The following is a 23,082-nucleotide window of genomic DNA, read 5'->3' on the forward strand; positions in this document are numbered from 1 at the left end:
AGAAAGGGAGTTTACATTTTAATGTTAGTACTTTCCAACTAATTTAAAATGAACTTCTGTTCTTGGAGATGCCAACTGTACCTGTAATCTGCTTTTCAGTTAAGTACCCAGAAAATTAGGCACAACATTGAAAAACTGTAAACTTTGGAAATATTTAGACATGTAAGGGGGTGAAGGGGGAGGAGTTTGTGTGACTTGATGTGTTTTCTTCCTATAAAATAAAATGTGAGAACCATTTTCATAGCATTCAGTCCACCCATATTTATCTCTGCAGCCCTAATGTTGCAGGAAGATGAGAGAATTTGTGTATTCCTGTGGACAGGCACTTGTCCTGCAGGAGGTCTTGAACAAAATGCAGGAACAGCTACTGTCTCACTCTGTAACAACACAGCCCAGCCCTGAAGCTATCTGCATACATGAAAATCTGACAGAATTCTCGCTTTTAAGAAAAATTTGTACAATGCTCGCAGGCACATGGTGTGATGCTCAGGGTTGCTTTGAGGAGACACCAGGAGTGGCACTTCTGTGATCCTGGTAGTTTCATTTCAGTCAGGATCTGAAATATTGTTGTCCATTTCCTTCTCTTTAAGAACTATGTGTCTTCAGCTGCTTAAACTAAAGACAAAGTAATGACATTTAAATGTAAATAAGAAGGTTACATGAGTTGCAACAATTTATTTAAGTTCAGCTCAACTAAGCAGTCTGTTTGGTTTTCTCACCTTAGGGTTAATTTCTTCTTAGCTTCTTTATTTGTTTGTTTCTTCATTTTTTGTTTTGTTTTGTTTATTAATATAATGTCATACAATGCCCTTAGGGTACTAATTTGAAGCTCTAGATCTGAGGCTGCAAACAATTGTAGACACAACTGGTGCAATTCAGCAATTCAGAGGAATGCCAAAAGAGCATAAGATGTACACACAGTGGGAGCACCAACTCAAGAGAGCACAAAGAGTTATTTGAGACTCTAGTAAAGTTTAGAGCCTCTTGCATATCAAATTTTAAAATTGTTCCTAAAAACCATAACCTTATGTGTCTCACCTGTACCATTCCCTGTACCATTGCTTAGCTTACACTATCAATCAGCCTGAGATAAAAGCTGTTCTTGTTTCTACAGATATAAAATGTTTTTTCATATTCAGGGAGTGGCATTTTTGTTTCAGATTACCAAAAAAAAAAAAAAAAAACCAACCAAAAAACCACCCCAAACGAATACAACCTAACTATTGTCTCCAAATCCTTTCAGGGAGCTAACTATATGACAATTAAGTGGAAAACACTCTGCTGCTGTAGAATTGTGGTTGTGGGGGGGAATCTTATGAGTCAGATATTTACTCTTTCAGTTTTGTTCTTGTAGTAAAGGTCAAACACTTCAAATGAAAGAGTTCAAGTAGCTGAAACTGAATGAGGAACAAACTGTGCATAATTAGACTGCTCTGTTTTGAACAGCTCCCATATTTTTGACGCAAGTGAATATTTATGCTATAGAGCCATATTTTGTGTTGTGCAGCCCTACTGCTTGTCATACAGGTTTCAGCATTTCACTTTACAGCATAATATTTGCATTCAGAATTCATTATGCACACATCACAAACACTACACAATGGCTGAGTTTAAACAAGTCTGTTCCTGTACTTTTGGATCAGATACAACTGGCAGACTAAAGTATAATGAAAGCAGCAAACCTCCATGATAACTGAGCAGCATATTCCGAAACCTGCAGACACTTCCAATTACTGGGTTTCCAAACAGTTCTTTAACTTATAAAGCTGTTTTAAGGTGCCCGTGTTTTTACAACAGAGTCTTGCAAAAAAATGTCAATCAGAAAGCAATAAGAGAGAATATTTTCTTTCCTCTTGTTTCGAGGCACTCCTTTTTAAAACATCAAAAATTTAAGGAAATTAAATGAACTCAAATATTTCTGCGTTTAGTCAGTGAAAATCTTCCTGTCTTGAAAAGAATTTCTGTTATAAAAATACTAATAATTTTAGAAAGAGGGGAAAACACCTGATCTGGGTTTTCAAAAGCAATTATTGAGTAGGTTTGATTTGAATTTCTCTATGAGAGGAGATGACACTGGTAGTCCTAAACCTTTTTCAGACCTCCAAAGGAACAACCAAAATCATTTGACATTTTAGGGAGAGAGAAGATACTATAATTGTGATTTCTTGCTTTAACAGATGTCACCATTCTTCTCTGGATGTTTTTTCCACAAAGAAATTATAATATGAGCATTTCTGTTGAATGAGTTGAAATCTAAGGTGAGTACTTAAATTTACCTTAATTTAATTCATCCTGTTTTGTCAAGACATCTCATTTTACACATTTCCCTCCTTCCTGCTCTTGCAATCAGCAGTGCTTCAAGTCACAAAGCAGAGCCACTCAAAAGACCACAGCTACAAGCAGGAACTGTCAACAAAGAAAAATAAAACCAATAATAAATGAAACAGAATTCATTAGAATCATAAAAGTAATCCTACATAATTTTTCAAATCTTAACTATTTGAGTAGTTATTTGATGAAAGCAGGTGAACAGACTGTATGAAAAGGTTCCTAGACTAAAAATCAGTATGTGCTTAGCTTCTTGTCTACATCAAGACCTGTATTGTGGTCAGGCAGAAATAGTCAAAACAATTAGCTGGTCATATTTAAGAAGAAGCTTCTGTTTCCTTATGGCCACTTTGATTGCAGCACACAAGGATATATATTCAAAAATAAGTGCTTTTTGATAGTAAGGTGGATTTTCTTCTCTTTTATAGACATTTTGGGTTCAGACTTTATGAATTTGTCATTTGAGCTATGAACCCTACCACCCAGTTACTGAGCTATACAAGCATTCTCATTTTGCAATCTTCCCTAAAAACCCATAAAAATAAATAATTTAATAAAACAATGAAGCTGAGGAGTTTCTTTAACACAGCAGATACTGTTATGCTGCCATAGCTGAATGTTTGGTACGTGGTACAGCTCACTGTAGGAGGAAAACACAACAGAATAAGAAGACTGGAAAACTGGAAATCATAACAGAGAATAGTCTTTCAGCTCAGCTCTTCTGGCAAAATCTATGACCTGATAGAAAATGAAACAGTTCAGTCTTTAAAATATCAGACTCTTCTGTGAAGGCCAAATTGAAGAGGCTGTTGTTTCATTTTGGTTAGCAAAGTCTGTTTTGAGGACTAGGTTCTCAGATAAGGAACTTTTGTTCACCATAGTGAACCATAGGTACCAGATATCAAAGACACATGTAGGGTTCAAAAAATCATTTCGTGGTCATCACTTTTCTGGGGGAAAAAAACAAGCAAAACCATGCAACCAAGCAAGCACATGTAAATAGTCATCCCAGAGCACTCCAGATTTCTCACTGTCTCTACCACTCCCAATCACACCTAAGTCAATAAAATGTGTTGAGTGCTAATGGAAATGGGCAATTAAATTTTGGGTTTTTTTCTTTCAGAATTTAGTGCACCAAGTAAAAGGATAGCATAAAGAAATCCAGTAGCTGTCTTCTGCCTTTCTCTCTGAGAGCAAGTGCAGGAAAGCATTTCAGGCAGAACAATGACAAAGGATTGTTCTTCCTACACTAATGTAGTACACGTATTGAATCAAATTCTTACCTCTAAAAAGATTGCTCAGAAACATTATTTTTTGCACTATTTTATTGTTGCACAAAGAAAAGAAAAAATATTCATATTTCAGCCATTTTGAAATATGAAAAATGAAATATTTCTGGCTACTTAAATGAGGGGAATGATATAATTTAATTGTGAATGACAGTTAAAAGCATCCATATCTGGGTTTTCATCCTGTAAATTACATTTCCCTACCTGGCTTTGCAAACATAAGATAAATAATGCATTTTTTCCTTATTTGCATATTGGCTTGCTATGAAACTAGTGACTGATTCACAAATGAGTCTTGTGTCTGCTTGTGGGGAGACAGGACTTATGCATTATGTGCTGTGTACAGCATTTTAATTGTAGTGGACATTAACATTCAAGATTGTGAAATAACCTCAGCATCTATCTTTATAAAGCAATAGATTTATATCTCAGAACATGTACTGAAGTTATTTTCAAGGGCTGTATGAAGTGGTGTTGCTGGAGGGATTTTACTAATAGTTGGAAAACAGCCAGTTTATTCCAGTGATTTCAGATGTAAAACAATTATGAGCAAGAAAATTGGAAACATATTCAAATTTCATTCTAATGCCCTATATAGAGAGAGTCACTGTTATTTTATTCATTCAAGTACAGTTAAAAAGTGCAGAAATAAAGATTGATATTAACCACACATAAACTCCCCCATAGGATTTATGAGTTGTTCTTGAAGATTTTAGGTGTTTTTTTCCCAGCTGAAGGAAAAGTGAAATATTTGTTCTTCCCAAAAGTAACACATAACCTGGCTCTTTTTTATTATGAATTTTACAGGCAAATATAGAAAGTATGGTATTGAAAGACCTTTATCAGAGATACATCAGGACTAAGCCACACATGAAACCACTATAAAATACCCTATTTATTCTGAATTAATTTTTATACTTTTGCATTATTACTCTTGCTTTCTTTTGAAAAAGGACCATTATAAAATGTCCCACTGATAAACTTCTGTTATTGAACTTCCGGCAGAATTTAATTTCCTAATTATGCCCATGGAAAGTGATGGGAAAACATCCCCCAGGATCCTCTGGATCCCTTGAATTTGAGACTCAGATTTTCAGAGAAATTACACTTTATGAGACTGTGTAATCATGTTTTTTCTTCTGAATCCCGAGAAGCTCTGGCAAGATAATAGATACAGAGAGAGACATGAAGTGATTCAAACACAGAGATTTAAAAGAACCTTACCTTTGTGTACAGGTGCAGCTGTGATTTTCAGTCACAGTATAAGATATAAAATGGCATTCTACCACATATGGGTTATAAAATTAGTTACATCTAAAGAAACTATAAAAAAAATAGTTTTCTGTTTTGTTTTTGCAGTTGTTGAACCAAAAGTCTTGCTGGTTTTGCTGGTTTGTTTTTACTGCTTTACTTATTATTTTTGTTTGTTTGTTTTTTGGTTGTTTGTTTGTTTGTTTGTTTTATTTTGTCAATGGTGAACATGGTAGCATTTATTTGTATTTCTCTGAACTGAACTGGAGGTGAGAAAGAACTGGTTTTCAAATGCTACATCTTTGGCAGAAACCATTGCAATAAGAAAGATCCTGCTCAGATAAAAATTTGTGCCTTGGAGAACTAGAGTTGAATAACCAGATTTCTTGAGCTCCCCCTGCCCCTATTCACAGCCTAAAGCAAGCAGCAACCAGTCCTGTGTTCAGACTCAGACAAAAATATGATGTGTCTTGTTCCTGCAGAATGATAAAAACTTCTACAGCTCAAAAAAAAACATTTCTTGGGTCAATTGTAGGATTTATTTCACAGCTGACAGAAGGTCTGTAACATTCTCATGAGGAGTAAACTGTGCCTGTTTTGTCCTTTAGATTTCAAAAGCCTTACTTTTTAAAAAGTCATTGTGGGTTTTATGATTTAGAAGGTGGCACAGCAATTTATAATAATTCTTTAATTCCACCAGAAGTCCAAGGCAATGGCAGTTGTGCTTGTAGCACTGCATTTTGCTATAAAGTTAAATTGTTTAATTGTATGGATTCTAGCAGTGGTTACGTTCCAGTTTAAATATTAGAATCAGTAACTCAATGTTGTCTTTTTTTATATTAAGTAGCTGCAATAATTAATATTATATTATTAAATGTGCTTAACAGTTATTAGAATAGTTAATAATCTATTTTCAACACTTTCTAGAAATTGTGGTATGATCATTTTTATTCTTAGGCAATATGAGGCATTTTTCATTACAGCTATGCTGAAATGCTCATTCTGGGAGACACACTGAGATAACTTCTTTGATGACCAGTACTGTATCTAGCATTTTCAATACACTTTTGAAGCCAATCCACCTTGGCTAGCTAGATGGGTTCAAGAAATTCCCAAGTCAAACAGATTTATTGAGCAGAGATCAGATTTTCTTAATGGATTAAATATCCATACCACTTCCACAGCCCCCATCTATGTTTCTGCCCCTCTCTCACATATATATGAACACACTGAAATCAACCCTAAAGCATATCAGATTAGTTTTTGTGTTTAAGACTGCATAATCTGAGTCAGTTAATGTTATTTTTGGTTTTATAAAATAATTTCTTTATAAGCAGTATTTTGAATCAAATAAGTAGGGTTTGGGCAGGCTATGAATTAAAGAATCTGGTCATTCCCATAGGAATTCCTGCAAAATTTCTTCCTTATTATAGAAGACACAATATAGGCTACTGAATGGCTTATATCATATTCAAAAAAGATGATCCTAATCAAAAAGTTGGAATTTTCCTCTCAGATCTGCAAGGCAGATCTCCACTCCAATATTATTCTCTCCCCATTTGCATGGAACTTCAAAAGGATTATGTTTGTAAAAGGAGAAGAATATCTTAATCAAGATCAGCCATGCACATCTCGAGAGCAGAGTTTGCATCCAAATGAGGACTGACTGAAAAGTGAAATGTTCATTACTATGACTAGAATTGTGTGCAAAATTGAGAAAGTAATTTATGCTGTCAAGTTCATAAAGGAAATGGACAAAGCATTTCAGAATACATGAAAGGGAGCCCTCTCCTGTTGGCGTAGGAGAGGATGAGACAACTGAGCAGGCAACTCAAATACCTGTGAGCTAAACCGTGCCTGTGAGCACAGCCCTGAGCAAGGAACAGGGTGTATGATGAACCACCTGAGAGATGCATGCCTCCAGGTACAAGCCTCTGAGATGTGTTTGCCTCCTTGTTGATAGTTTATAACAGAGGAAACTCATACCATCACTGATTGTCAGACATGTTGGAAGGCAGGCTAAAGCTGATGAGCTAAAAAATCTCTCTGTCCTCTCCTCCTCCTTTTTTTTTTCTTTTTTTTTTTTTTTGTTTTGTTTTGTTTTTGTTTTTTCAAGGAAGAAAATCAGATTCTATAAGACTTTAATAGGCAGCTATCATGGACAATCGATTAATTGGAAATGCAAGCTGCTGTAGATATGAATATTTTTAACTGCAATGCTTCAAAAAGATCCTGTCACTGTTGCAGAAGTTATGGGAGAAATCTGACCAAAATAATTCAGGTGTGTTCCAGATAAGTCACGGAGACAAAGTCACTGAGGCCATCTAACCATCTATGGTGGGAGCAGCATATGGGCACAGCCTGCTGTCTCCCCTCAGAGACTGTTTAAGGAAAGAGGCCAGGAATGCAACTTATGCTTCTGGAAGGGTAGACAGGATTCACTAAATCCTGATGCTCAGGTTCTAAATAGCTAGTTTAATATATTCAGAGTGAAGAAGACATGCAATTAGTGAACAATTTGGTATTGAACAAAATAGCTATGTGCATGAAATATATTTCTGCATTAAGGTAGTCAGATTACAATCAGATTAAAAACAAAAAAAAGGAAAAAGTAAGCCTTTTTCTTTAAATTATTAAAGTATTTATGTCCCCTAGCTCTGTGTTCAATTGCATACAGTTCAACAGGTAGTTCCATACCAAGAGACCATCTGCTATGCAAAATGTAATAAATCTCTTTTTTTTAAAGGATAACAAAACTCCCTTTTTTATAACTGACACTCATAGCATAAACAAGGGCATCCTTTGTCCTTTCTGCTCAGCCACAAAGAAGAAGTTATCCCTTCCTAAAATAATTTACCCAGTAGAGGTTGAAGGCACGTGGGCATACCCCACTGATGTCCAGAGACTTTTGGAAGACAGAGGTCTCTCTTCAGAGCCAAGAAGCAGTGAGGTGTCACCCTTGGTGCCATGGTTGTGCATGAAGAGAGGGCATACATACAGTGCAAATTTTGGTTACATAAAGCTTTTGTGACAACCCATACCAAACGATGAAATAGAAAGAGACAACTTAAGGCAAAAATCATAAAAGAAAAATACTCAGAGGAACCAGATGTTCCCCTACTGCTGCCTCATCCTTCTTCTGTCAGTCACAAACCTTTCTTCCTCTTTTATTTCAGAAATACATTTGGTTTACATTAACCACATCAAATTATGGTTTTGATAACTAAACAAGAGATTAAGCTAAAAACTCACAAGCATCTGCATGAGCTCAGAATTCAAAATGCAATTTCTTTTTTTTAATCAATTTTTCATTTCACAGAAGCTTAACATTTGAAAATACTACAAGCCCACTTCCAGACTCATGACATGCAATAAATGTATCCTGGTCATAAAAAATTCTTCCTGATTTTTTTTTTTTTACTCTTTTATTTTATATCATGTTGCAAGGACAATAAATTAATTTTAAAACATTTAAGTGAGCAGTATACTCTTACAGAAGATGTTCACATATGAAATGAAGCCTTCTCCTAAAACATGAAACTACCAATAGAAATATGTTTTTCCAATGCTGATGATAAAACTACCTTCTCAGTCACATAGAGAGGTTAAGAGGGCACTTCTGTGCTCTGTAAACACCTAAGATGAACTGAAAAATAATGGTTAGGATCTTGATGGCTATATCTAGGTGACAGCAAATCACATAAATTTTTGGGATTAAAACTTCACAGGCTGATACACTTTTAGCCTATAAGGGTTTTTTATTATGATTACTAATAATTTGTGGATATGCAATGGAAATATGGCACCCTATTATATGATTTTCCCTAATGATGGGAAAGCTGATGCCTTGGCAGGCTACGGTGTGTGTTCCTCTGCAAGGAGTAGGCCTTATAGTACAAAAAGGAAAAGGAAAAAAAAATTATCTGTTCCTACTCAGTTTCTCTGGGTTGTAACTTCCAGGATTCAAGGACAGGTTTGAACTGGTCGATCCTGGTCTCTTTGGCTGTCCACTGGCCCAGAGAAGGCCAAACTTGAAAGCCTTTGCACTTCTGTGATGTAAGTCCTCCCTTATTTTGTGCTCCGTTTTTCTTTTACACCCTTGTTCTGAAAATAGTGAAGTAAGTATAAAAATATTTACTTTATTATAGTTTCTTGTTACATCCCAGGGTTAATGCTGAGTTTAATACAGTGGTTGATACATATCAGATATCACATTTTTAATTTTAGTCCAAGAGGATTAATGTGGTCTCTTCCTCTTTTTAGAAGGAAGAGAGAAAACTCTAGAAGGGTAGAGAGAACATCTTCTTCTTGCTTAATAATAGATATCCTGCTTTCTACTCAAATGTGTCTGCTGTGTAGATGAAAATCAGTGAAATCCAGGAGAAACTTGCAGTACATAAGTCCTCTAGGCTACCTGCTGTAGTTTTGCTAATGAATATTAGAGCTGCACTCAGTGAATTCTACAAAACAATGTAAAACAAGGGTGAGTTAATGGCTTCAGTCCCATCAATGGTAGTAGATTTTTATTGTGATTATAGAATTATAAAATCATTTAGGTTAGAAAAGACCTTTAAGGTCATGAAGTCCAACTGTTGTTATGTATTTCAAAATTAAGGACTCTAAACATTTACAGAGGGAGAGAAGTGCAGAAGGAAAAGGATTTGCTTCTGCCTCAAAGTACCTTGATGACTATTTCCCAGATACTCATAAAAGATTTGGAGCTCTACTGCACCGCTAATATTCCTGTGTGAAGGAGCTGTGTACTTGAGGCTGCATCAGTCTCTGAGCTATCAACTTCCTTTGGCCTTTCTGCTGTCACTGTGAATTGTGATGTTATAATTTTCACCAAAGATATGGTGAACTTTTTTTTCCTCACAAGTGTAGCTGCAACATCATATCAAAGGTTGCAGGAAATATGGGTACACATTAACATGTCCATCATATCCATCCATGTACATCCCTCACATATATTTCCATTTTTGTGACTCTTTAAATGTCACTGCAGTAGAGTCAAGAGCACAGATGTTCACTTTATTAGAAGTTTTTTTTCTATAAACTTGACCATAGAGTCTCCTTACCCAACTCAGAGCATGTGTTCCTGTTGGGGAACTGGAAAACCATTCCCCTGCATATTGCAAACAAATCTATGTCAGAAAAATCTTCTCAAAACCCAATTTAAATTTAAATAAAACCAGGATGTATGGGCAGCAAAGCACCTGTGGTCTCCTCCAATACCTCTGGACAGGCAAATCAAAATTCAGGGGCCACTGGGAAGCATAAATATTGACTATTTAGAAGATTTGCTAAAATTACTAAGTATGTAATCCAACAAATCATGTGTAGTGGAAAAGATTGATGTTTCCATGTTAGTTTCCATGTCGGAATTCTTAGTGGCTACATAGATTGCCATTTTCATATGTCATACTTTCTTGGCCTACTTGAAAGAAGGTACACAAGGTCTTTTTTCATTCTGTTGAGAGATGTCCAAGCACTTCTTAAAGGATGGCCCTCACTTGCTGTGTTTATCAAGTTTGTTCTTCATTGATTTCTTTTTCATTTGAAAATGAAACACTTCCTACAGAATGAAATTGCAGTTTGACACAACACAGTGTAGTGTATTTCTTGGTTTTGTTTTGTTTTATTTCTTTTCCCAGTACTTAAAAACTAGAAAATAAATTAAATTAATTTTGAACAGATATTAGGGTTCATCTCAGCAACCAATCTGGGGAACAAAAAAATCAATTCATTTAGCTTTTATAGGAGCTGTTTTTAAGTAGAAAGCTCAGATTTCTAGTGGATGTCTAATCTATTTGGACTGCCTAATGGCTTTGGATTAAAAGCAATCCCTAACACAAGACATATTCAGCAGAAAAATGAAATCATATTCTATTTTTTGTCCCCTGGAAATTATCAAGTGACAAATACCAAGACCATATATTTTCTTTCAGTTTTAGCACTTTTGGAAAAGCCCACAGATAGTGAAAGATGAAATCTTGGTACATAGATCATAAGATGCTTGCTTCAAGCACCAGCAATTAGGTAGGCATAAGGAAAATGTGACGAAAAAAACACAATTCTGACCAATTCCACTAAAACCATATATTAAGATTTATGTGATAATCTGTAACAGGTAGAATGTGGAGGTGAAAATGAAATTGGCCTGAACAAATAAATACTGTGTCCTAAAAGACAACAGAGACGTGGAGCTAGATAAGAAAAATATAAATCAGTTGTGCCTCTGCTGAAAGAAAACCGCCAACTAAATAATCAAAGTTTTACAAAAGCATTGTTGCATTATAATTTTAATCTTTTGTCTTCCAGAAGATTAAATTCTTATTTCAGTATCCAGAAGCTTGAATTCACTATGAAAAACATACATGAAAAAGAGAAATGTAATTAATATTCAGAACAACTATTATTATAGAAGTAGTAGCAAGTACAATCAGGTTCACAGAAGAAAAGAACTTGCAGGAAAGTTGGTGGCTAGTGTTAGAAATTATTTTGTTCAGTTGCCATTTCAATAGTAAATGTTCATATAAATATTTTTAATCAGAATATATCATATTAGAAAAAAAAATCTATTTTTCTGGGTTAAAACCAAGCTGAAATTTTTTTCTGAATACTCTGTGTCATATGCCTGTTGAATGACAGAATTATTCACTGAAGCTGTTCAATTAATGAACCTATATTAAAGAAAATTGCAATCTACTCAATTTGAGGAAGAGGTGAAATCACTGAATAAATTATTTGTTATGAATTATTCATGTACATCTAGCAGATATGCAATTCCCTCTATTTTTTAGTAAACACTACAACATTTGGTTTTCAAAAGACATTAAATAATCAGTCAACATATCAGCTGCTGTCATTTCTCAATTGAGGGCTATGAAAAGGTCTATGGGCCAAATTCAGAGTTGTTTCCCTTCAAAGATGATTTATATTTGTCGCAAAGTCATTAGTGTCTCTCTGAATTTATACTTTCTAAATTAAACAAAAATCTTGTCTTGCCTCTAATCAGTTTAATTATTTTAGATAATTAAACATTTTTTACATTGTTGCAAGCACAGATTATATGATTTATATATTTTTAAAAGCTTTTGCTATTTGCTTCTTTTTTATATTAAAAAAAAGTCAATAAATAATATAAGTCAATGCAAAATAGAAAATGTGACAGTTATACAGTTATCCACCTCAAAAGTTTGCTGGCTGCTTTTAACAGTACTGTAAGAACCTATCAAGATTATATAGAAATTACAAAATGGCCACGCTTTTGCCCCATTATAACAAGATTCAGACAACTAAACCAAGGAATTCTATGTCTTTGAAAGCCAAACAATCCTTAGGGACTACTTATGACAGGTCTAAAAAGATTACTCATTGAAACTTTACTGCAAAGAAAATAATAGCTTCTGGTAAAAAACACCCCATTTTAAGAAATTCTATGCTCACACCTGAGAACATAGAGCAAGCCAAATATTCTGTATCTATAAAGATAGAAGAACCTATCTGAAAAAAACACATTATTCTGGAAAATTTCCATGCTCAGAACTTCAGTGAAAAAAAGAAAAAATTAATTCCACAAGAGAAACTTTGTGAAATAGACCTATAATTTCATTTAATCTTGTGTACAAAAATGCGTCAGTAGGAAAACTTCTTTTCTCTGGTGACATTCTTTGCTCAGTTGTGCATTAATTATCATTATAAATTCTTACCTTGTAGCTATTAGATCTGCTCAACATTACAATGCCTTGCACTTACCACATTTTTTTTGTCTTTTCTCCACCAGTTTAATCTGTTAGCTGGTTTATCCTGAGATGTTCTTGAAGGGAAATGGGAAATCTGCCAACAGCTTGATTTCCTGGTGGAACATGTTGAAATTGAAATTGCATGTTTTGCTAAGTGGCAACAATGTTTTCACTTTAAAACAACAGAATATAATTTGTTCATTTCTTAGAATTATATAAGCAACCTTTTACTTTTGAACATACGCAATGTCACTTCAATTCACTGGGAAGCAAAACAGTGGCATAGTATTAACTGTAGAAGTATGTCATATGCATTAGTCTGTTCCGGAAACAAGGTGCTCATATGACCTCCCAGCACCAGATAACAAATTAACTTTGCCTGTTTGGATTACTGACTCCAGCTACAGTACTTATCTTGGCTAATTTCATGTTTTCTCTCTACCATGACAGCATCAATTGTGTAAGCAGAGATCTTTTATAATGATGCTCCATGCTGTCAAGGAACAGATCGATTCCAGGAAATCTAGAGGATGTATTTTTTGAAAATTAAAGCAATACAATGATTTCAAATATAGTAGATGTTAAATTGGGTCCTCATGTGCCAAACATCAGATATTTGACTCCAGCTATTTCTTTCTTTGATTCTCTGCTTTCAAAACTTACCTGGAGAACGGAACCACGGTCATAGCCCCTCAAGTCTGTGCTCCACAGAGCTCTTTTCCCATACCTCTGTGAATAGCCTAAATTCCCTTCATCTCAAAAAGTCCATCAGAACCAATTTCCTCTGCCTTTTCTTGTAAAACCAATCCCATGTCATTAATACTATCCAATACCTCTCAAGTTGTTTCTGTCAAATCTGTGTGGGATGGGAAAGCATTTAGGAAAGGCTGGTCAACTGCTGTTGATAAGCTACAAAACAGCATTGAGGCTTCCTGTCCTTGATGCTGTGGAATGCTAAAAGAAATCAGAGGAGAAGGAGACAGTTTTTGCTAGTAATATTTATTTCCCCTCATTTCTGAATAGAACAGGTGCATTATTCCTGTTCTCCCACTCATCCCACTCTCTGGGACAGGAGGCACGAGATCCAAGAATAAATGGCAGTTGCAAAAATAAAATTCACTTTGAAAATATCATTTTACTGCTATGATGGGATATTTTGTCCCCAGTTAAATTGTGACTGACTTTTAACATAATTAGACATGATGTGTCTGTCCCCTAAACTAGAGCCCTTCTTTATATTGGCTCTGTCAGTTAAGCACATTGCACTTATCTCCTGAACTCTGATATGTAATTTTTCCTGTATTTTCTGTCCAATTTAAATATATTGTGAGTGATAGACAGAAAATGAACTTATCTATTAGTAAATAAAGCTAAAGAAACTCTTTGTCCACCCTATCGATTTCATGGCAACCTTTGCCATTTGTTTCAGATAAACTTTTTTCTACTAGAATTTGCTTTTGCTTCTGACATTTTAGCCAGCATTTTCCCACCAAAACTCATGATCTGTGACCCAGAAGTTCAGACACACAACAACCAAGCCTGGAGTGGACTTACTTTACACAGATTTGCTGATTTTACTCTCAAAAGCTGTAATCATCTTCAAAGATATTCTTAGAAACATTTTGGTAGGGTACTCTTAGAAAGTATTACCTGTTTGGCCTTCATCCCCTTTACACACGTTCGTAGATATTCTGAGTCATTGCTAGAAAATTCTAGAAGGATTCTGGGGTTTCCATACTCTAAGTGACGTTAATTTGAAGGGAATATCATCCAAAGAAAGAATAATGCCAGGAAGGTTATTAATTCTCATAAAAGATATGAGGAAAACCTTTGAATTTTTCTGCACAGAACAGTTAATTTTTGTCGGGTTGAGTTTTTTTAATGTAGACTTTGTCTGCCATGGGATTGAAATTCAATGATTTAGCATAATTCAGGGCAGACTAGGCAACATTTTACTGTGTCAGCAACATGCAAGTCAATTATAATTTTAAGGCTGTGTTCCCAATGTTTGAAGAATGATGATATCAAGCCTTGTAATATCAATGACATTTACATTTAAAGAAGTGGAGAGATAAGGGAGCATTAACAGAAATAGAAATAGCTATGTTGCAATGAATAAAAGTTACTTGCAATTTGTGTAAAATACCAATGTTCCCAGTGCCACAATGCCCCAGTGAGATAGGCTTACATTTCACTCACCTTTACCCCTTTTATTTTTTATAACTGAAATCCAAATGAGCACAAATTAAGATGAGCATGCTGCATAATCAATGTTCTTTATATTATGAATTCATGGGGATGATCACAACTTAAAATATGACAAGCAAGGAGTAGTTCATAACCACAGAATTTTTCATAGGAAGAAATAATTGCTGTTGCTGCTGTTGATTTTTAGCTGCCACCGGTGGGGAAAAAAAAATCTTTGGACAATATTATTGTGTTTTCATTTATACCTGAATACAAAATAAAGACATCTCAAAGTGCGTTACTTAGTGCCTACATGATATCTTTCATTGTGACCAGGAATTTTTTGTCTACAATTAAAACTCTTTATTATTTTCTTTTATGTTCATAAAATGAGGTCAAGAACACTCAAGAAATTTTAGCTTATTTAGGAATATTAGACTGAAGCTGAGCTTCATTCCTTTTAATGCAATATGTAGTTTAGTATAATGAACAGAATTTTAGAGTGAAATCACTGGTATTCATTTAATTCATCTGCATAAATAAAATTGCTAAACCAGATTTTTTAATGAACAGGTTTTTGTAGTATTCAACTTCAGATTAACAGATTAATGTGGTTAGGCATCAGGTATGATCTATGACTACACGTCTGTGGCAGGAGCTGAAAAAAATGCAGTACTGTCCCAGCATCAAAAAGATGACACGATGCCCAGGTCTTAGGCCTCTGAATCCCATTCCATGAGTGAAAATGAGAGAAAGAGGTAAGCTGGCTTCACTTAGATCTCCAGGATGACTTCAGATGCTGAGGAGCACCCAACCTTGCCTCCCAGTATGGTTGGACTTCAGCCATGAATGAGCTGATAGCCAGTGGTGTCTGTGGCTGTTTAAGAGCTGCTCAACTCAAAGAGAACACCACTATGGGGCCAGTTAAATAACTCTAGAGTCCCCCTACCTTTCCTGACCAAAGACTTGTCATTTGACTGCACTTTGGCATCCAGAGCTACTTTATATGATTTGGGGTGCCTGAGAGGTGTGCCTCTCAGACATACTGGCACATTTGACCCATTACTCTCTGGAATGCCAGCTGGAGATGGATTTCAACTACATCTAATGCATCTCAAATGGCAATGTCTGTGTGCAAATAACTTCATCAAGAAGAAAAATTATTGAGCTGTAACTATCCAAGAGAGATAATAAGACAATAAAACCATATTGCTCACTATTCTGGACTCATCATTTCTTTTTTAGTCACTCTTTCTATCCAACACTACATGAATTTTTGGCTTGATATCTACCTCATGCTGCTATAAAACAATTTCTGGCTCACGTTCCTTTGAATAATTAATCAGTCTTCTTTTGGCAACAAAATGGAAGACAGGAACTTCTAAGTATGGAATGGTATGCACTAATCTTATGGCCATCTCTTATTTTTTGTTTCTGAGTCATCAGAATAGCTCTGAGACATTTTACTTCATCTTTTGCTGAACAGCCTGAGCATAATGGTGTAAGTACACAAAAGGAAATTATAAGCATTGGATAGCAAAGGAGAGCCTGATCATGCATTAATGAGACTTCAGTTATTGGTTACCAAATTAACCTTGAGTGAGAGCAATAAGGGCAAAGCCAGAGAGATACAAACAACTAATCTCATGTTTTTAGCGTGGAGACTCAGCAAAAAAAACAAGTTGTTTTTATTGCATCTGGCCTACCCATATTTTTATAACTTAACAGCCCAGAGAGAAATGCAGCAATAAATATATTATAAATGCATTAAGAACTGCCAGTTTAAAATTATATTTTGTAAAGTGCTATTTAAGGTTCATTTAGAAGAAAAATAGAATTGCATAATCATAAGAAATTATGTTCATAGTTCTACACTCAAGAAAGTGACAACCTTTGTGAGTTCAGAATCTTGTCATAAAGTCTAATATTTGAAATTAAAAAAGCTGTATATTTTTTAAGCATAAATGAGTCCATTCCATCAGCAGCTTTAGGAGAATTTACTTCTTTGACCTCATGCATCTTACAGATCTCGGCTTTCACAGGAGCTGAAACCAGGATCATTCAAAGAAAAGGAAGTAAGAAAGATAACGTTAATACTCTAAAAATATTTGATGGTCCCCTCTTTCTGTTGTAGGAAGATGTTATGAAGCTACCACTATACCCATGGTTTTGTCTTTGCAAGATTCTACTGACAGCTGGAAGAATGGAAACTGAATAGAGGTAAATGACCATTTAGAGAATCTGAGAATTCTCAAACTGAAAAGTCAGTTGACATGTTGAAAATTCAGATATGGCTTCATACTTATAAGCAGGGAAGAACTGGTCAGGAATGTGAAAGCTTCTTGTCACCCTTGGCTACCATTGGCAATGGCACTGGGTTGAAGTTCAGAAAAATCACAAGAAGAAAAAGCAGGATAATAACTCTGAATTTCAGAAGAACAGACTGCTCAAGGATCTGCCTGGAAGAATTCCACAGAAAACACACTTTAAGAGAATCATAGAATGAAAGCGGCCTCTAAAGCCATCTAGTTCCAGCTTTCCTGCCATTGGGACACTTCCAATGATAAGGAATCCACAACTTCTCTGAGTTATCTGATACTGAGGACTTCCCCAAACCAGGTGCAGGACCTTGTTCTATTTAGCCTTATTGAATGAAGTTCACATGAACACACTCCTCTGGCCTGTCACAGTCCCTCTGGATGACATCCCTTTCTTCAAAAGAATCAACAGGTTTTATGCAGACTTGCTGCCATTCCACTCAGTCATAATATGTCACTAATTAAAATACTGAACAATATTTGTGCCACTGCAGATCCTTATGAGCCACCATGAGTTACTGGTTTCCATTTAGACATTATATGATTGCAACATTTTGGACCAGGACATCCAGCCAATTCCTTATCCATCTAACAGTGCATTCACCAAACCCACTTCTCATCAATTTAGTAGCAAGGACTGTATCAAAGACCTTGCAGGAGTCCAGGCAGATAATATCCATAGCTCTTCCCTTCTCTACTGGTAGAGTCACTTCACTGTAGAATGCAAATAGATGAGGCAGGTGGACCTGCCCCCAGTGAAGCCATGTTTTCTGTCTCTTAAAACTTCCTTGTCTTCCAGATGTTTTGACATATCATTTATGAGGATCTGTTCCCATGATCTTAGCAGGTATGGAGGAGAGGTTGACTGGTGGATAATTTCCAGGGTTTTCTTTATTAACATTTTCTCTGGTAAATGGGGACTTTACCTGATTGGCATGACTTTTCAAATATGATGGAGAGTTGCTTAGCAACTGAATCTGATAATTCCCTCAAGTCTCTGGAAGGCATCTTATCAGGTCCTAAGATAAGGTGTCATGAATGAGATCAGGGTCCCCTACAAGAAAGACATTGAGGCACTGGAATGTGTCCAGAGAAGGATAATGAACCTTGTGGAGGGTCTGGAGCACAAGTTTCTTGAGGAGTGGCTGAGGGAGCTGGAGATCTTTAGCCTGAAGAAAAGAAAGCTTAGGGGACAACTTATCACTCTCTAAACCTACCTGAAAGGAGGGTTTAGCCAGGCTAGGGTAAGTCCTTTCTCTTAAATAACAAACGATTAGACAAGAGAAATTTGCCTCCAGTTGCAAAAAAATATTTCAATTTCTTCACTACAGGGTGGTCAGAAAGTGGAATAATCGGTCCAGGGAAGTGGTGGAGTCACCATACCAAAAAGTACATAAAAGATGTATAGGTGTGGTGTCTCAGAAAACAGTTTAGTGGTGGAGTTGGCAGTCCTTGGTTCATGGTTGGACTTGATGATCTTACAGTTCTTTTCCAGTCAAAAGGATTCTGTGATTTTATGATTGTTTGCTAAAGCCTTTAAATCCTTCTTACCCTAAACTTTGTGCCTAGGGTTAATTTTATTTTTAGCTCTTTTGAAACAAGTTTACTTTATCTAAAGCAATTTAATAATAGCACAACTTAATAGTAACCTTCCTTGGAATATAATAAATCCAAGAAAATTGGAAAAGTATAGATTCAATATAAATATTAACAGGATTAAATCATTAGTGGGCAAAGGGGTGTAATAAACTCTGACAGAGTATATATATGTTATTATCTTGAGATTATTTAACCATAGTGAAATAGAGACATCAAATGAGAGTCAGGTCCATAGGTGAAGAATAAATTTTGGCTTTTCAGTTCTAATTAGCCCATAAGGACTAGAGAAACAGTAAAATTTATACTTTTTTATTTTCTGAGCTCAGTATAGTATGATGATTTTTCAAGAATACTGTATATAGCCACTGATGCACAAATTAAGCTATGCAATTAGACATCTATTCTGATGTTATAGAAACACCATAGAATATAAATATACCTGGCATGTTTTTAAACAGGAATGGAAGAGCTCCTGCCCACACAGATCTTTTTCAAACCTTCATTTCCCAGAAAGGATGAACTACAAGCGAAGAAGAATACAAAAAAGTGGTGTGTAAATTAACTCTTGGTTTTACTCTCACAAACTGGATACCCTCCAGTAGATGCATAGAACTCTAAAAAGTAATAAATTATTTTCCATTGACCCATCAGGGGGACCCATTACTGGCAAAATATATTCTGAGTTAAAAAAAAAATATATATGAAGAATTGTTTGCAGAGAAGAAACTTTTATCCAGCACAAGAAATGTCACCTTAGAACCTCTTTCCATTGAGGTGAGAACTGGAACAGGCTGACCAGAGAAGCTGTGGGAGCTCCTCACTACAGACATTCAAAACCCACCTGGAAGCATTCCTGTGTCACCTGCTCTAGGTGACCCTGCATTGGTAGGGGGTTGGACTGAGTGATATTCAGAGGTTCCTTCCAACCCTATGAGTTCTAAGAGTCTGTGATTCTGTAATATTATGTTACCCTGCACATTTACATTTCCAAATATGTCAGCCCAAAGTGACCATGGCACTGGAAAAGAATGCTTAACTTTGATTTCATAATTAATTAAAATATCAATGGTTGTTCCACACAGCTGGGTATGAAGCTGTCCTAGAATCTAATTCCAGCCTTCTGATACACATTTTGGGACCATTTTTTCTTCAAATGTCACATAAAACTGACCAAGTAAGTTTACAGAATACCTAATGAGAAAACACTACATCATTCTTAACACAGAGCACAAGCAAACAGTTTTATTCCTGTTTGTGCAGCTTAACCTTCTGCTAAAGTAATTAGGTCTATAATTAAAAAGCTATTTGGAATGATTAAAACCCTGTTATCTAGTGGCATTTAAAGACAAATGCAAATGTCAGAAAGGATGAATTAATTAAAATCACTATTTAAAAGGAAAAAAAGTATATTAGTGTAAGAACTAGAGGATGTTATTTACTGAAATGCTACAATATGAGGTGAAGTTGCATGTTCAGAGGATAAAGAGAAGGTCAAAACAATTTTATCTGGTATTTTTAAATGTGCTTTGCTGCCATTCATGAATATATCTCGTATATTGTATATATTGTATATTGTTATGTACGTGCATAGCTGTGTGCCTCAGTCACTACCTATAGTTTAGGAACTATGGGATTGCTTATGGAAATCCTGTGTTTTTTCTCTGCTTTCCAGCCCAGATCCATGTTGAAGTGCCAAGGGAGAATCCTCCAGGGGAAGTGCAGACATGCTGTGAGAATGCCTTCCTTTCCTTCCTTCCTTCCTTCCTTCCTTCCTTCCTTCCTTCCTTCCTTCCTTCCTTCCTTCCTTCCTTCCTTCCTTCCTTCCTTCCTCCCTTCCTCCCTCCCTTCCTCCCTCCCTCCCTCCCTACCTCCTATTCCCTGTCATTGCCTCCCTTCCCACCTCTCATTTCTCCATTCCTCCCTTCCCTCCTCTCAATCCTCCCATGCAATTAGCACAAAGGAATAGTGAGGTAACATCAAGAATCCACTTTCATAATGTTGATTTCCCACCACTACCTACACTGAATAGATTTAGTGCAATAATTTACCAAATCTACAAAACAGATGTGGTGAGGGAGACAGCGTGTGTGCTGTGTAACTCAGATTACTTTTTCAAAAATCCCTAAAAAGTTAATCTGTATAAAGACATGCCACTGTATGAAAGGGATGTGTTTTAGAAGCATTTCAGCATGCACACCCACAGTAGATGTTCAGCATCAGCCCCCAGGAGGTAAATATCTCTGTTCTCTCATAATAGAAAATGAACCTAAGAAAAAAAGTTTAATCTTTGATTACTATGAATGCCCTACCTTGTGACAAGAGGACTTGTGAATTTCTTTACCAGCCTCAATATAGAATTATGACAGCATTTTTTGGTCATGAAAATTCTTTTTTCAGATCATTAAGCTTTCTTCTTTTTATATTATACACTTAGCTACAACATAAGAGCATAATAGACACAGCGCTGTTTTGCCCTCCCATCAATGACAAACCACACAGCCAAAACATTTATGACAATTAATACCGAGAAACTTCATATTTTAAGGCAGTGGGTTTGCTCTCAAATGTTTTTATGTTTGAACAATTGCTATAATTTGCTTCCAGATTTATCTTTATTACCTTGAATCTTTATATTATGCTATATGTGGCTAAAATATCTTTTTTTCAAGCTGGTTTCTAAAGTGATACTGATTGCAAGGTAAATTCTCTTCCCACTGCATAGTTAAAGCATTATGACCAGCAAAAATTAATTTTCAGTGCACACTCCCACACATTAACACAAAAATCATGCAAGTTTCTATTACTCACTCAAAGACAGCAACCTCTATTAATTCATATGACTTAATTTGACAAATCTCTGTTTATAAGGCTTCTGTCTTTTCAACTTCATTATAAGGAGTTCAAGAGACACTTAAGAAATTTCTCTGAGAGGAAAAAAAATCCCTGTGAAATAAGAATGATAAATTAACTGCAGCACAGCATATCTCTGTGTCTTCATGAAACATTGTAGCAATGACTCATTACATCTTAAAAAAAATAGGATTCATTAAAAAAAGGAACTCTAAGATTTCAATAATTTGATTAACATTACAAATTTCAGACTTTAAAAGATAATTATATTTTGACTGAAAATTTCAGGATGTTTCCTCTTCACTTTAAAGGGCACAGGAAACCTCAGCCGAAATCATTTACATAAAATATATTTTCAATTACCCATAGTGCCACAACAAACATTTTGTTATTGGTTAAAGTGTATAACCTCTGAAAAGCATGGAAAAAGAATTGTTAAAGGATTTATTTCCTTTTTTTAATGTGTTTAAGGCAGCTACTCTTAGAGTAGAAGGAAAATGTATCACTAACTCACTAATTTCTAATATTGCTGTTTTGACATTAGTTTTTGAATGTGTCTTTATTTATTCCTTGTTTATGTTGCCAGTTTATACTGTAAGCCCTTTAGGAGTGAGTCTAGAACTATAAAATATAGTGTGTTTTCACATTTCATTCTGACTTAGATTTGGGCATTTAGATAATATGGTAATATAAACTGAACCATTTTCATGTAATAAATTGGTTAAATAGTTTCAAATCTCTCAGAAAAAAAGATCAGTGAAAGTGTGTTTCTTCATTTTTCTTTGCTATATTAAAAAATAATTTGATTAAATTATTTGCATGTTAAATGTATTACAGTTTACGTGTACCAAAGTCTTTTTTCTGTAACTCTTTGTACAGAGCACAGCAGGGAACACGATGTCATTAAATTTCAACCCCAGTGTGAGTTACTGCTTTATCTGAACATGAGAAAGGTTATGCTCTAGGCATAATCCTCTGCAGTGAGGTCTTGATTCATAAACTCACTGCAGAGTTCACAGTAAACAGAGAAAACATCATAGCTGGTTAGCTTAGTCTTCATGTGGGAGTAAGAGGTTAGACAGAAAGCACTTGTAAATCTCAAGGTACTTGTGCTTTTGCTCCTTCATCATGAAAAAACAAGGTTAGAAGAGACAACAGGGAGTGATTGAAATGTGGATGGAAAATCTTTGAATGTCATTCTCCACATGTGCAGATGCTAGAGAAATTTTCCTTTGTTTGGCCTTATTACTTTGTGTAGTAAAGAGTAGTTCTGTGGGTTTTTTCCCCTAATCCCACCCAAGATCATCACCTCTTTTCTCTCATTTTAGGCAAGCAGTTGTTCTTACTGTGCATTGTACATCTGAGCTTACGTCCTCTTTATGTAGGAGGGAATGAAATAAAGAATTGCACAGAACCAAGGGTCTGTTTTTACAAAGTGTGCTTTGTCTCTGCAAGTATTTATTTTTTAATTTTCCTTCACATTATAGGTGTTGAATAATCTAATATAAATTATTC

The 23,082-nt window shown here is 35.4% G+C and overlaps 1 long non-coding RNA gene across 1 annotated transcript in view; it reads left to right on the forward strand.

Annotated features, from left to right (window-relative positions):
- The window catches only part of LOC110468137 (uncharacterized), an 80,875-nt gene extending 57,892 nt beyond the window's left edge, over positions 1-22,983 (forward strand). Inside the window, exons 3-6 of the long non-coding RNA XR_002465032.4 lie at positions 2,178-2,258; positions 16,935-17,020; positions 19,176-19,266; positions 20,390-22,983. This is a non-coding gene — a long non-coding RNA (uncharacterized LOC110468137). The remainder of the gene's footprint in view (positions 1-2,177; positions 2,259-16,934; positions 17,021-19,175; positions 19,267-20,389) is intronic.
- The last annotated feature ends 99 nt before the right edge of the window (positions 22,984-23,082 follow it).

This window comes from Lonchura striata, chromosome 2, assembly GCF_050655825.1.
Source record: "Lonchura striata isolate lonStrDom1 chromosome 2, ASM5065582v1, whole genome shotgun sequence".
Classification (NCBI taxonomy): domain Eukaryota; kingdom Metazoa; phylum Chordata; class Aves; order Passeriformes; family Estrildidae; genus Lonchura; species Lonchura striata.